This window comes from Mercenaria mercenaria, chromosome 12, assembly GCF_021730395.1.
Source record: "Mercenaria mercenaria strain notata chromosome 12, MADL_Memer_1, whole genome shotgun sequence".
Classification (NCBI taxonomy): domain Eukaryota; kingdom Metazoa; phylum Mollusca; class Bivalvia; order Venerida; family Veneridae; genus Mercenaria; species Mercenaria mercenaria.
Window position 1 is genome coordinate 80289722 of NC_069372.1, and position 15083 is coordinate 80304804.

Consider the following 15083-nt stretch of genomic DNA (forward strand, 5'->3'; position numbering starts at 1 on the left):
GAACTTTAATATATAATGACATCAAATTATATTGAATATAAAGTTAACCTAACATATGGACAAAAGAAAAATTTAGCACAAGCTTATAATAATAAAATTCCACATACTTTTAGATTAAAACATGAACAATTACGTGGAAACTTTCCTATACTTTTAACAAAAACACAAATTAATAAAATTGAAAAGTCTATTGCGAATAATAAGGGATTAGAAATTACAATTTCAAAAAAAAAAAATAATGTCAAGTCAAGGTCAAAATGGTGGATTTTTGGGAGCTTTGGCTGGTTTGTTAGGTCGGACAGTACTTCCGGTAGCTGCAAAAATAGCTCCAAAAATTTTAGGACCGTTAGGCGTCGGAGCCCTTTCTGGTCTTGCCAGTACTGGTGTTAGTAAAATACTTGGAAATGGTATGATTTCGGTAGCTAATAATAAGAGAAATATGATATCACCCTGTCTTACACCTAATCAAAGAAAACGACTAGTGGGATCTGGAGTAATTAAATTAACACAAAAACAAAAACAAGACGGCGGGTTTCTAGGTATGTTAGCTGATAGTCTAGGGATACCTTTGATTACATCCCTTCTTAGTGGAAAAGGTATACAAATTGACTCTCAAAAAAGACCTTACAGACGAATTCCTAGAGTAAAAAAATAATAAAATGTATAAACAAACCAATTTCTAACTTTGAAATTGAACAATGGGTTAAACAACTCGGTATTAAAAACTTTAGGGGTGTATTTAGTAGAAATACTCTACCAAAAACAAAATTAAATAAAGAATGCGGAATTATAGATTTGGATGACTCTGTTGGACCTAGAACACATTGGGTTTGTTACTTTAATACTTTGTACTTTGATCAAACCGGAGGTTTTCGAAAAAGTACTTTGTACTTTGACCAATTTGGACTTCCTCCACCAAAAGAAGTGATTAATTACATCCCAGATGTAAAATACAATAACATACAATAGTAAGACAAAACAAGTGTATTGTGCGGCTACTATTCTTTATTTTTCATAAAAATGTTACAAGATAGTATAAACATTTATAATTTATTGTATAAAATACTAAATGTTAACAATCAAAGAGGAAATGAACAAATAATTATTTCATATTTCACATCTCACTACAACAAGTAATATAAAAATAAGCGTTTACACTGTAAACGTTACTAAAAATAAACGTTACTAAAATAGATTTACTTTATCAAACCAAAGGTTTTCATAGTAATTTGTTAAAACCTTTGGTTTTTCTGAGTTTGCTAGCATTGGTCAGTTTAGGTTAAAGGTGAGGGTCAAAATGGGGTTAAAGTGTGCCAGAAGCGGTATTTCTTATACTACTTACAGTAAACAATGAAAATAGAAATAAAGTGAAACATAATGGGGTATGTACTGTTAGATTTTAATTTTATAGATATCATGCGAGTACAAAAATGTACCTTTCTCTAAGGAAATGATGTTTCTAAAGCAAAAGAAATCTATTGTCTTACTTTCTATGCAGTAAGGACATTTTGCACAGTTATTCACAATATGGTGGTGAAACAGATACAACGCAGTGCGTGTTCACGTTATTTCTGAAACAAATAGCTCTTTTCTCAAAATTTGCGACAAGAAAAAAAAATCATTATACAATTAAAGCAAATGAAATCTCTGCGACATTCAAACATCGCCCATAATAGGTTATGAAATGTACAAAGTCTGTCCTGGTTCCTTCTCCTCATACAGACTTTTACATATTCTTATCAGACACTTACGAAACAAATTGAAGCGATACCAAATCCGATCATACTTCGGGTATATTTAAGAGTCTGTAACCGTTTCGAAATATTGAATTCAATTAATCGAATGTTTTTGGTAATTAACCGATCTGTCATTTTTGATAGACTTAAGCTAAACATTTTGGTAAAGTTATTAGTACGTTCATGGGATTTATCTTTATGTATGGTACCGTAGCACATATTACCTCTATCAAGTCGTGTCGTTATGTCCGGAGCAATATATGTGTAGTGGCTGAAGGACACAGGGTGTGCCCGCACTTATGACAAATAAGGTGCAATAACACAAATGTTTGCAGTCTAAAGGGAGTATAGCCTCAACAAAAAAATAATGAAAAGGATTCATTATTCCAGGCCATATAGTTTAAAGCAATCAGCATCAGAAACAACAAAATCCATTATTTTGGCCATTTCAATGGTCATAACTCTGTAATAAACGCTTAGATCCCCAAGAACAATGCCAAGTGTGCAAGGTCGTATCATGATAAAGACCCATGCAACTAATCTACATGAAATACTTTCTGAGCTAGGCACATTATTAGATGGTAATGTGTATTTTTGACTATTTCAGGAGCCATCCCTTTTAAAATAGGGTGTGGAACCATCCAAAATAATAAAAGGCTTCGCAGCTTTTTATCATGACAAAGACTCATGCAAGTTTTCATCCATTTATAGCATATACTGTTTGAGCTAGGTGCGTCACAAGGTGAAAATGTGCATTTTTAATATTTCAGGGCAATACCTCTAGAATTATTGGGTGGCGGCATTCAAAAACAGGAGTTGTGCAAGTTCATATCATAATAAAGACTCATGCATGGTTTAACATATCAGGTTATATAGAATACGTTTTGAGTTATGCATGCCACAGGGGGACAATGTGCTTTTTGACTATTTCAGGGGCCATAACTCTAGAAAAATGGAGGCGGAGGAAGTGTGTGTGTGTGTGGGGGGGGGGGGGGGGGGATTCAGACTCAGATGAAAAATAAAAGGTAAGCAAGTTCATATCATGATAAAGACTCATGCAAGGTTTAATCAATTTATATTAAATAATTTTGCGAAAGGCGCGTCACAAGGTGTAAACGTATATTTTTGACTATTTCTGGGGCCATAACTGTGGAAATACGGGGCGGAGTTCATATCATGATTCAAACTCATGCAATGTTTCATGAATCTATATGAAATATTATAGGTGGGCCGGTGGTCTAGTGGTAACACGCTTGACTGTGAATCCAGTGGTCCGGGGTTCGAATCCTGGTCCAGGCACTGGAATTTTTTGAGATTCTCTTGAGTATCTCCCACCTTACTAGAGGCCTGTACTTTCTTCCCAGGAAAGACGGCTTCGCGTGTATCGGGGCTATACACCGGGCACGGTAAAGAACCGGACTGTCTATTCGAAAAGAGCTAGACTAAGTTAGCCGGACACGTCGGTATCTGAAAACTTCTCTCAGTCTGTTCTGGGGGCTTTATCTCACCCTATCCCTCTGGTCTGATCGCTCTGTGTCTGTACTAGTAGAGGATGATTTCGCGCCTTGTGTGGCTGCAGTTGCTATATGCAAAGCGCATTTGAACGTGTTTAACATGGAAAGGGCGCTATATAAACTGATATAATAAATACTTTTTGAGCTAGGAGTGTCACAATGTGACAATATGCATTTTTGACTATTTCAGGAGCAATAACTCTGACAATAGAGGGTAGAGCCAAACAAAAATAGGAGGTGCGCAAGTTCATATCATGATAAAGACTCGTGCAAGATTTAATAATTTATATTAAATACCTTTTGAGCATAGCGCGTCATGACTTCGGACTGACCCATGGACAAACGTACGGACGGACGGACAAACCAGACCAAATATATATGACCCCGCCACTCATGGGGGCCACATATATCGTTTATGTATGACCTTTTTGTAATCTTGTCTTCTCTTCATAAGAAGCAGTGACATGAACTATTACTATATTTCATTACTCTGTTTCCTATAATGCTATGTTAAATAGAAACTTTCTTACTTGAGAATTGATATGAGAATTAAATTCTTCATAACATTGCGTTAAAATTAATGATGACTTTAGTTGCTCATAGCACAATCAGGTAACAATCAAAATAACTTTTTAAAACAGTCGGCATGTTCAGAGGAGAGAAATATTTCCCGCAGTAATAAAATAAACCTGCAACCGGCAGCCAAGTAAATGACAAAACCAGATGGTTTTACAATTCTAGTCGAATGAATGAATGAATTACTTCGAAGCTGCGGCCGATCGATAAGAAAACGCTCTTGTTTAAGCTCTCATGGAGAAATAAGGGAAATTTACATTGAAGTGACAGATTTTGAATTTTGGTGTCAAATTCCAACAGCCCAGGCGTCCTTCCGCGTCTGCACTCTGGTTAAAGCTTTGATGCACTTTCTCTTTACCTCTTTAATTATTTAATGGATTTGTTTAAAACTTAAAAGAGTTATTCCTTATCATCGCCATCATCATATGGCACAAGGGACATAACTCTTGCACCGATTTGTCGTGAATTATCCCCCTTTTGACTTAGAATTTCATGTAAAAGTTTCGGTGCACTGTCACTCTATCTCTGTTATTACTGTGTGGATTTGATTCAAACTTAAAATAGTTGTTCCACATCATCTCCCACATGAAATGACACAATGTAATGTCCATAATTCTAAAACCCATTTTACATGAATTATACCTTCTTTTTAATTTAGAATTTTAGGTTAAAGTTTTGGTGTACTTTCACTCTATCTGAGATATTACTAAATGGATTTGAATCAGATTTAAAATAGTTGTTCCACATCATCACCCACATCATATGACATAAAGGCTATTAGACTTACACCAATATTTCATGAATTATCCCCCTTTTGACTTGAAATTTCAGGTTAAAGTTTTGGTGCACTTTCATTCTATCTTAGTTATTACTAAATGGATTGAATCAAACTTAAGATAATTGTTTCACATCATCTCCCACATCAAATGACATAAGGTTAACAACCCTGGAACCAATGTTGAATGAATTATGCCTCCTCTTAATTAAAACTTCAGCTAAAGTTTTGGTGCACTGTCACTCTATCTCAGTTATTACTGTATGGATTTGATTCAAACTTAATATAGTTGTTCCACATCATCTCCCACATGAAATAACACAAAGTCCATAACTCTTGAACCCATTTTTCATGAATTATGCCTTCTCTTTACTTAGAGTTTCAAGTTTAAGGTTTGATGCCCTTTTATTTTATCTCAGGTATTACTGAATGTATTTGAATCAGATTTAAATTAGTTGTTTTACATCATCACTCATATCATATAACATAAAGGCCATAAGAATTACACCAACATTTCATGAATTACCACCCCACCCCACAATTTTGACTTAGGATTTCACTTTAAAGTTTTAGCGCACTTTCACTCTATCTCAGTTATAACTGAATGGATTTGATCCAAAGTTAAAAATTGTTCCACCTTATCACCCACAACATATGACACAAGGTCCATAAATAAATCCCTTTTTTAATTACAATTTTAGGTTAATTTTGATGCATTTTCTGTCATTACAGATAGAATAAATTCAAACTTAAAATAGTTGTTCGGTGTCATCATTCACATCATATAACACAAGACCTATAACTCTAGCACAAGTATTTTATGAAATAGCTCCCCTTTTGAAAAAGAATTTCAGGTTAAAGTTTAGGTGCACTTTCACTCTATCTCGGTTATTAGTAAATGTATTTGAATGAAACTAAAAGTAGTTGTTACATATCATCACCAACATCCAGTGACACTAGATGCATCACTCTTGCACCAATATTTCATGAGTGATGCCCCAGCTTCGTTTTGATTATGATTATACTTCTTTAATATTTTGATATTTTTATATCTCTTAATACATGATTCATTTGACACAAGCATATACTGGTGTATGCTATTTTCCAATACCTTCATCCAATTGTAGTCATTAAACACTCCTGTTGCTGCTCCAGCTTCCTCTGATGTGCCAGTTTTCACTATCCAGCATCGAAATAGCCGAGCGCGCTGTCTCATGTGACAGCTCTTGTTCTAGAAGGACTTTCTTCAGTTATGCAAAAAGTGTTCATGAATACGTGCATATTTGTACACATTCCCTGCACGTGCAAAATATGCTATATTGGTCTAAACACTTAATGCGGTTACATTAGCCGTGAGTCGGCCAAAAAGAATCATAATTAGCTACACTACCTATTCAAATGTCGGTATGTGAAATTTCTTTTAAATGCATGCATTATTAACAAAATAGTAATACAATATAAACTGATTGATTAGGAATTTTGTTGAGTGTTCATTCCTTATCTATAATCCTACCGACGTACGAAAAAACCATTAAGCACCTTAGCGCCAATGTTACTTACCCTTTCCTGAGAACAAACCTTTCTAGCATCCTCTCTGATAAAGCTTTAAGATACTGCTAGCACTTTATTTATCCAAACGTCTTAGAATAGCTGTATACCACAAAGGTTTATCTTCCTTACCCTGTGAATAAACCTTACACGTAAGTCGTTTACTAATACCACATATCGTGAACTGAAATGTAACAATGTAGCGCAAGATAAATCAAAGAATCTCGAAAACAATATTCACTTACGCAAATATTGCAGACTTTTTAAAATGATATTTGAATGGAAGTTTCTTCTCTTTGGTTTTCATTAAGACAATGATTTTTCCATAGTTACATCATTTTTCTCAACTGAAAAAGGTAACGTGTACTTTGAACGGTAAAAGTTAACTATATTAACATATTCAATGAAACAAAATGTCATTCGATTTCTACCCATCGCACACAATTATGGTTATAATGAATGTATGTTTCACTGAAGTAAACTGAATAAACTGAAGTAAAGTCTTTCTTGTTTTGTTTTGATACTTTCTGAATTGATTTCCCTCATTTGATTTACCCGTTTTTATTTTTTATTTATCATAATGATTAAAGTTTATGTAAACTTGTTCCAGTCTGATTATTTGCATCCAACTCTATATCTTTTTATGTAATTAGTGTGTCTGAAACAAACGCACCAATATCAACCTATCACGTTAGGAACAATGCTACCAGTTCACCTTAGTGTATTTAACCGAGAAAAAACAAAACAAATGTACATAATCAAGAAATTTACATTCATGCGTTTTGATAGACAATGGAGTTTTAGTTCAACCCATACCCATACTTGATTTTTGGTGCTATAAATCCCACCTCCCGCCCCACCCCAACTCGACCCATATCATAACCCCACCACAATTTGCGGTTTCATCTGACGGAGCATTTAGCACTTGAACACGAACATCTGTTCAACATTGTACCAGCTCTGTTTCAAATTGGTAAATGCATTCAATTATAATTCAATTTCTATTCCTTCGTTCAATAAATTAGCTCTTATGACGTACACTGTCGGCCGTTTCTAATTTTTGTAACGTTTATGCATGATTGAATTCTAGCATATGGTAGAAATAATGGAGACTGTGTACCAATTGCGTTCTGTTTATAAGGTGAAAGAGTACACTTTAGATATGAACGTTAGCTATACTATTATAAATTGCGTTTTTATGCATATAATAAATATGTGTACGTTTAATTTTATCTTTCAGCCTAACATTCTTTGAATTTGAAATGTGAAAATATCTTATACAAATGACTATTTTCATTTATCGGTGGTAATACCTTACAGGAGCCATTCTCCTGGTGTTAACGTTGTATCATAATCATTTAGAACATTAGTATACACTGTGTGTGTACAGCATGTGTATTTAAATGGTAAGTTGTAGCCCATTTTTTGTTTGAAAAAATACTTTTATGATAAATGATGTATTCAGGTTTTCAGTTTTAATATATCCTAGAGACGTACCAAACACATTTAAAAATCTAAAAAATATAAGAAATAATACCCGCAGATAAAAATCTATCGTAATTGACATAAATAAAAGAATGAACATCATATATATTTGAGCAAAATCGTCGAAAAACCAGACTCCTCTGCAAACCGGACTTTTGACTTAATACTGAAAGTGTCCGATTTTCAGCGTTTTTGTCTTATATATTGTGTGAATCGATGTATTGTTCTGTTGACCAAGCAGAACAGCTTTTGTCATTTTGCAAACAGGTGCAATCCTGCAGATAGTTTGTGTACTCAAGGGATCTGCTGTTTGCACCCATATACTGCCGAATTATTAATTATATATTTTTACGTTTAGCTATTCGCCCCAGAAGGGCTTTACAATTTCAAAGTGCGAATAGATGGCAATAAATGAATATTTCCTTACTAACTTATGTAGCCAACCATACGAATCTCAGTCCAGTGCTTATCCCAGTCGTTACGCCACTACTGATATGTTTAAATTTGTTAACGCTATGTCTTACTGCTCTAAAAGTCCGGCTAAGAAAATAAAATGATTTCAATCAATCTATTTAAATCTGCCATTGTAAGCCAATATTCATTGTGGTTTTGTGACGGAGTTTATCTGAGTTTTCAGAATACACTATCCTGAAATAAATCTATTCTCAGGTGCAATAATTGTACCCCAACTGCCCTGTCCTAATTTGTTTTTGTATCATAAAAATAGTTTTTATGTCAAAGATATCTAATGCCATGTTTTATCAAAATATTTGATTTTCAGATATTTATTCAAAAGCAGAAAATCCGCAATAAATGTAAATCTTTGCCACGTCTTTGAATAATTTGTTTACATTTACAATTACATTCCATGTAATAAAAGAAGCTTGTCAAAAGCCTTCCAGTTCTGTGTGGTTATATGTATTTTTACTGTGTTCTTCCTGACATGTATTGTGTTTACTATCTTAAACCTTATGCGTATTATTATTATTAAACATGCTTTGTACTGTTGTAATTAATATTCAGCTTGAGGTATTTTCCAGTTCATTATATTCTTTATAAATATGTCATATAAACATCATTCTAACACGATCCGATTCATTTTCCTATTAAACAAAGATCGCTGAAAACAGTGAATTAGTATACAACAGTTCACTGTTCTGACGTCACAACTATTACGTCATAGAGTCAAACGGCACAGCGGCGCGCTGGAAAAGAGTCCGATGGAAAACGGGCAAATATTTAATGAATGCCGTCAAGGATGTACTTTAAAGTCCTTGGTTACGTGTTAGAATCGAAATAATATATCTCATTTAGTGTTTTGCTCTTGAATAAAATCATTGCTTGTCGTTCAGATGCGTATCATTTTATCACTCTGGCTGTGCCCTCGTGATATAATTTCTTCGCATCTGAACTCATTTTACTGTAACCAAAAATGAAAAATGAGTCTCCTCTATGTTTTTCATTAAGGAAATATAACATGATAATATGATTGCGCAGATCAATAATTCCGTCTCACATTATAAGTGATATTTACAATTCAGTATTGTCAAAGAAACAGATCTATCTGAAGACACGTAGTTTGTTTCTCAAACCATGTTGTATTTTTATATGCATGTTGTGCTATAAAAACAAGATGTGCAGTGTTTTTTTTTCCATCATGAATTACATCAGCAATTTCAAATACATAATACTCGTACATAAAAACCGATAAGTTCCATAAAGAATAAATCTTCCCTTCTATTAAGTATCAAAATACAAACACATCGAAAATGCAAAAGCCACTGTATTGAAGTCACCACAGAACAACGAAACACATGAACAATCCTATACTAGCTTTAGTGTAAATTAATGTTCTTTGTTTTATTTGTATTTTATGTTTCAAAAAACATATTTTAATTAATCTTTGTAATGCTGAGAAAAAAGAATAGGTGTTTTGCAATGTTACTGAGCATGGATTATGCATCAGTCAGGCAGAATAATGTACGAGATATGTAACTGAATATGTCACATTTAAAACCTTGGTAACGTATGTTTGATTGATACCCTCATGCTCATTCTTCCTTTTATATGAATGTGGAAAATATTCAGACTGCGCACAAATATGTTATCTTTGTTTGAACCAGAAACAAAGAACAACATTTTTTTACAAAAAGACTGAAAGAGGAATAATTGTTTTACCGTTGTTTGTTGACATCCGATAATTTAGTATAGTGACAAGGTAAAATCCAACAACAATTATCACTGCCACGCATACGTGCTTAGTATACATGTTTTATTCAAATCAGAACTGTGCAAATGCAATCGTAATGTGTTTTCTATGTTGCTAATTCTCCAAGATGGAAAAATGGACTGACGAAAGTTACGTATGTTACATTTAAATATATATTCGCTTAAAGTCACAATTATACAAACTATTTAATTCTTTAAAATTTATAACGCACTTTCATATGTTTCCTTTCTTGTATCATAAATTTTAGGTCTAAACATTCACTGAATTATTCTTTTAGTGCCTCGAATTGAGCGTTTTAAGGAAGCGACTTTGGGAAATTGCTTAAAATTCAACAGATTCAAAGAATTTAAAATTGCCAAGACAACACATTCTTTACTTCATTTACTAGTTTCGACTTTTATGTCTACGTTAGAAATAACAACGCACAATACAAACGACGTCACGTCCGTTTAGACGCGAACGTCAACGTGACAAAAAGCGCAAATATAGAATATATTTGTATTGATGTACATATAGATACGGATCATAATGATACGGCGTGTATTTATCGAAAACATATTTCTTCAATATGAAGTAGAGAAAAAAAAAAATAAAAACCAACATATCTGTATGACAAAGTTTGAAGTATACATGTGAAGCATAAGCGAGAATTAACAATACTTAGAATTATAATAGTAAATTAACATTAATTTAAAAGCTAATCACACTTATATAATTACAGAAACATAAAACAAATAAACACTTAAAAAAGAATTACGATTTAAAGAAAAAAATGAAGTCAAGCGGTGGAAAATTCAACAGTAATTTTTGCTTTGTTTAACGTTATTATTTGTTTTGTGCATAAATGATCGGTTAGCACCATTGAATTATATTACACAGTAGTAAAACTGAAAGCTAAGGATTAATATTTTATTGTAATATGTCAGTACTGTAATCGCAATTTTTAAACGAGCAATTGTCGGAGAAAATGCGTAAAATATGAATACCGAAAAGCGTTTTGATAAAATAATTGCTTTAAACAGGTTTTATTGGTGAAAGGGTACATAAGATATTAGAGTTCAGCCTTTCTGAATTTAAATTTATCAAGCTCGTCACTGAAATGTTTTTCCCTTTCGGCTGAGTATCGGTGTGGACAAAGCTTTGTACAAAAAGTCAGAAAGACAGTAACCTAATATTCTCTATGTCCATACCGCCATATGTAAAGACTCATCATCATGCCTATCCGCCTAGCTCAATACGGAGAGCGCTGATCTACGGATTGTGGCGTCATGAATTTCATCCCAGGATGAAGTACATGTCTCCGTGACGATTTGATGAAAGACAATGTATCTGAAATCATTTGTTCCCCATCTCCGAATCATGTGCGAAGAACAGGCTTATATAGAATATTCTGATAAGGTTAACTGGCCGCCTTTAAATGGCTGAAATACTGTTGAAAACGGCGTTAAACCGAAAACAAACAAATCAATACCTGATGCAACTTAAATCAGTTACCATATATAATTGTAGTTTTATAAGTAATATCTAAGCAGCATAATCTTTTCAACACATGCATCTTTTTTTATTCATGTCATGTTTGTGAGCCAGTCCACAAGGCTCAAAGCGTGGATCTACGAATCTCCGGATCACGAAGTCGTGATTTAGATTACATTACCAGGCGAGGTGTTTGTTCACTATGACGATTTGACAAAGACAAATTGTGTCCGAAGTAATTTCGTCCTCCACCGTTGACTGAGGCGGAAAGATTTGCAGTTACTTACGGAGAGTAAAAAGTTAATACTCGTATAGAATTCAGAAACACTGGTTAGGTCAACTGCCCGCCGTTACATAATGAAAATAATGTTTACAAATAGAGCTAAACACCAACAAATGTAATTTATCTATTTTTGTTCTGCGTTTTCATGCCCGTTTGGTATTTAAATGACCTCAGTCTATCCATTTTTTCAAACAAAATAATTTAATACTTACCTTGAAATATCAGTTTTTATATCAATGTCCTCATCTTCACTTGTATTAATTTGATAATATCATCTTAGTACATTCAGTTTTTCGTATTCTCTTTTTCTTTCCCACTTCCTCAATATACTTTTAACAATGTCATATTTCCTGTTTTATATATACATACCCGCTAAAGGGCATACACTCATTTGACTTGTCCATGTTTAAATCTCTTTAAACATTTTCTTTCATGCTTTCAGTTTCTTCTTGAAAATAAAGATCGCTTATAATTTCAATCAATGCAAAATGATTATATTTTGTTAATGAGATGCCGAAATGAACAGATGCCTCATAATTGCTCATTAGTACAAAAGGCCACCTCTGTTTTAGTTTTCCCAAAATATCTCCATATGTTACACTCCCTAGTATTGACATGGTGAGTTCAATTTAAGAAGTTTATCTAAGTTTTTTTTTGTGATGTTGACGAAAACATAAAATGTGTGTAGTGTCTCGGCGATAAGGAATATTCAGATGATATGACTTATGCACGATGGAAGATACATTATAACGTGTTCAATGTGCGTAGTACCCATTCACCGAACTGCGCGGTATTTAAACCGTTGAAAACATTTATATGTTGTTTTGTTTATATCTTATGTCATCATTTTAAAATTTCAAATGCAAATCAGTTCTATCATTTTATTTTTATATGATATTATTTTCTCTCTATATACCTGTCCGCTTCATTACCGATATAAGAAAGAACATTCTAATTGTATACATGTTAAACATTTTTGTTTTCCTGTTCTATAAGCAGGTACATCATTTTTATCATTTTAATTTCACACATTGTTTTATTCCTGTCCTTTATACACTTTACGGCAGAGAAGCAATAGCGTAAAACTTCCCTTTTCATGTCTATATTTTTTTCTTACAATTATGTGGTAAGGCGACTTTCATGGTGGAGGGCCACCCAAGGTAAAGATAAGATAAGATTTATTTTGAGTCAGCAAGACAACGACTGATAAACATAAGCCCTTATGAACTTTTACAACCGACTATAAAGAACAAAGGTAAACATTATCAACATAAAAAGTAGAATGAGCTGTAAGAGATGATAAATATAATCTGGAAAGTAGATAAGTAGTTATATATATAGCGCTTTTGGCGCAGTTTCACCTAATTTAACATTTAGTCTTTGACCTAAACCGACCAATGCTGACCAATTTCAACAAATTTAAAACAAATTTTAACAAATTATTGTTAAAACCTATAGTAAAATATGATTAAAGATAATTTTAAACACTTCTACCAAATATTTGCCAAAATCCTGCCAAGTGGCAGCAATGTGGCAGTCGCTGCCAACTTGACAAACTTTTGGCAGAACGTTGGCAAACACAAATTCAACCAATCAAAAGCCTGCCATTTTTCTGCCAAGTGGCAGCAATGTGACAATGTCTGCCAACTTGGCAAACTTTTGGCAGATTATTTTTATTGATAAAATGTAAAGGTATTTGATCTTATTTTGAATTAGTAAGTATATTATCAGGGTACACATAGTAATTAAAACTTTAATTAAGCTTTTAATTCAAAAGTTTGCTTATATCGGCACGTCCATCCGGTATAGATTCATCCGATATGTAGAATCTAATGTAACTATCCCTCATAAGTGAAAATGTTACTTCTGTAGATGCTGAATCGTCATAAGGATGAATGTCAAACATTGTCCCTTGTGTTAAATAAATTTTATTTTTTTTCTTATACATAGATATTAACTGATCAGTGTCAAAGTCCTCAGCTGCCTCAGCTGCTATATTTATTATATTACTGCTAAATTTACCAAAAAATAGATCATCAACACCATCCCGAAACCTATCATTCCACCACCTAAATATAAAATGTGATATTGGGCTTTTAATCGGTTTATCTGGTTCACCTATGGGCCTGGCCCCCGTTAATAAAATATTAATATCTATTATATAAATTCCAGTTTTTTCGGCTATAAACACACCCTTCAAAGTCACATTTAGTACATCTATTTTATATTCTTGGTTTGTGTTTATAAAATCTTTATAATCTACGATAATTCCAGGTCTTAATTGAAATATATTTAAATAGCCCAGACCGCCCAGATCTTCATATGTTGAATATATCAGGCACCATGACGGTTAAAATACTTTTTCATTTTTATCATAATCATAAAAATTTTTATTATAGTATTCAAAGAGAAAACACTTCATGTTTTACTTTTTCTAGTTTTTTCCTATTTTCCTGTTTTTCTTTTTAAGTTTAAGAATTATTTCAGCTAAATCATCAACTCGTTTTGTTGTGGCAACTTCAGAAGCAGATAAATTGTCAACAGTAGCCTTTGTTCTAGCTAATTGTGTTTCTTGTTTTAAGAAAACATTTTTTACTTTTGTAATTTCTTGGGTATTAGTGGTAATTTCTTCAACATTAGCGGTTATTGCTTTAGTATTAGCAGTAATTACTTGGGTATTAGCAGTGATTGATTCTCCTTGTTATATTGATATTTTAACTACAGAGTCCAATCATTTATTATTTTTTAATTTTATCATTATTTTATCATTAATTTTATCATTAATTATCTTAATTGCTTCTTCTTGTTTAGCTGATATTTCAATACAGAGTCCAATCATTTGTTATTTTTTTAATTTGATCATTAAATTCATTAATATCTTCTTGTAATTTTTTGTATATTACTTAATTCTGCATATTTTAAATTGTGACGGTTGTCAACAGTACTAATCCAATTTCGAATTTGTTTTTTAAAGTCATCTTATTTTAGAATTAATTTCATTTTTAAGGTTATCTAATGCTGTATCATGATCATCACCTCTTTGTGAAGCTGCCTTTTCCAATTCAGCTTTATATTCTGCAATTTATTTGAAAATGTTCGAGTAAATCTTGATTCCCTTTTGTCATTTCAGTATTTAGTTTATTTTATTTCTGTTCTGATTTCTAACTGATACATTTTTGTAACTTTTTCTCAGCTTCAATAATCTTGTCTTTTTAGTTCTTCATGTTTAATCATACTATCTTTTAATTCTTGAACTTGAGTGAATAAAATGTTTAAATTAACTCGAAATACTTCTTTTATGTTGTCATCTGTCAAATCAGATTTCTCTTCAAGTTCTTTAATAGAATCAGTCATAGCTTTCATTTCTTCTTCAATTTTACCTTGTAATTGATTAATTATAATGAATTCTTTTTAAAATCTTTTGTTAATTCTTCAATATTCTTTACTTCTACTTCTAGTGTTT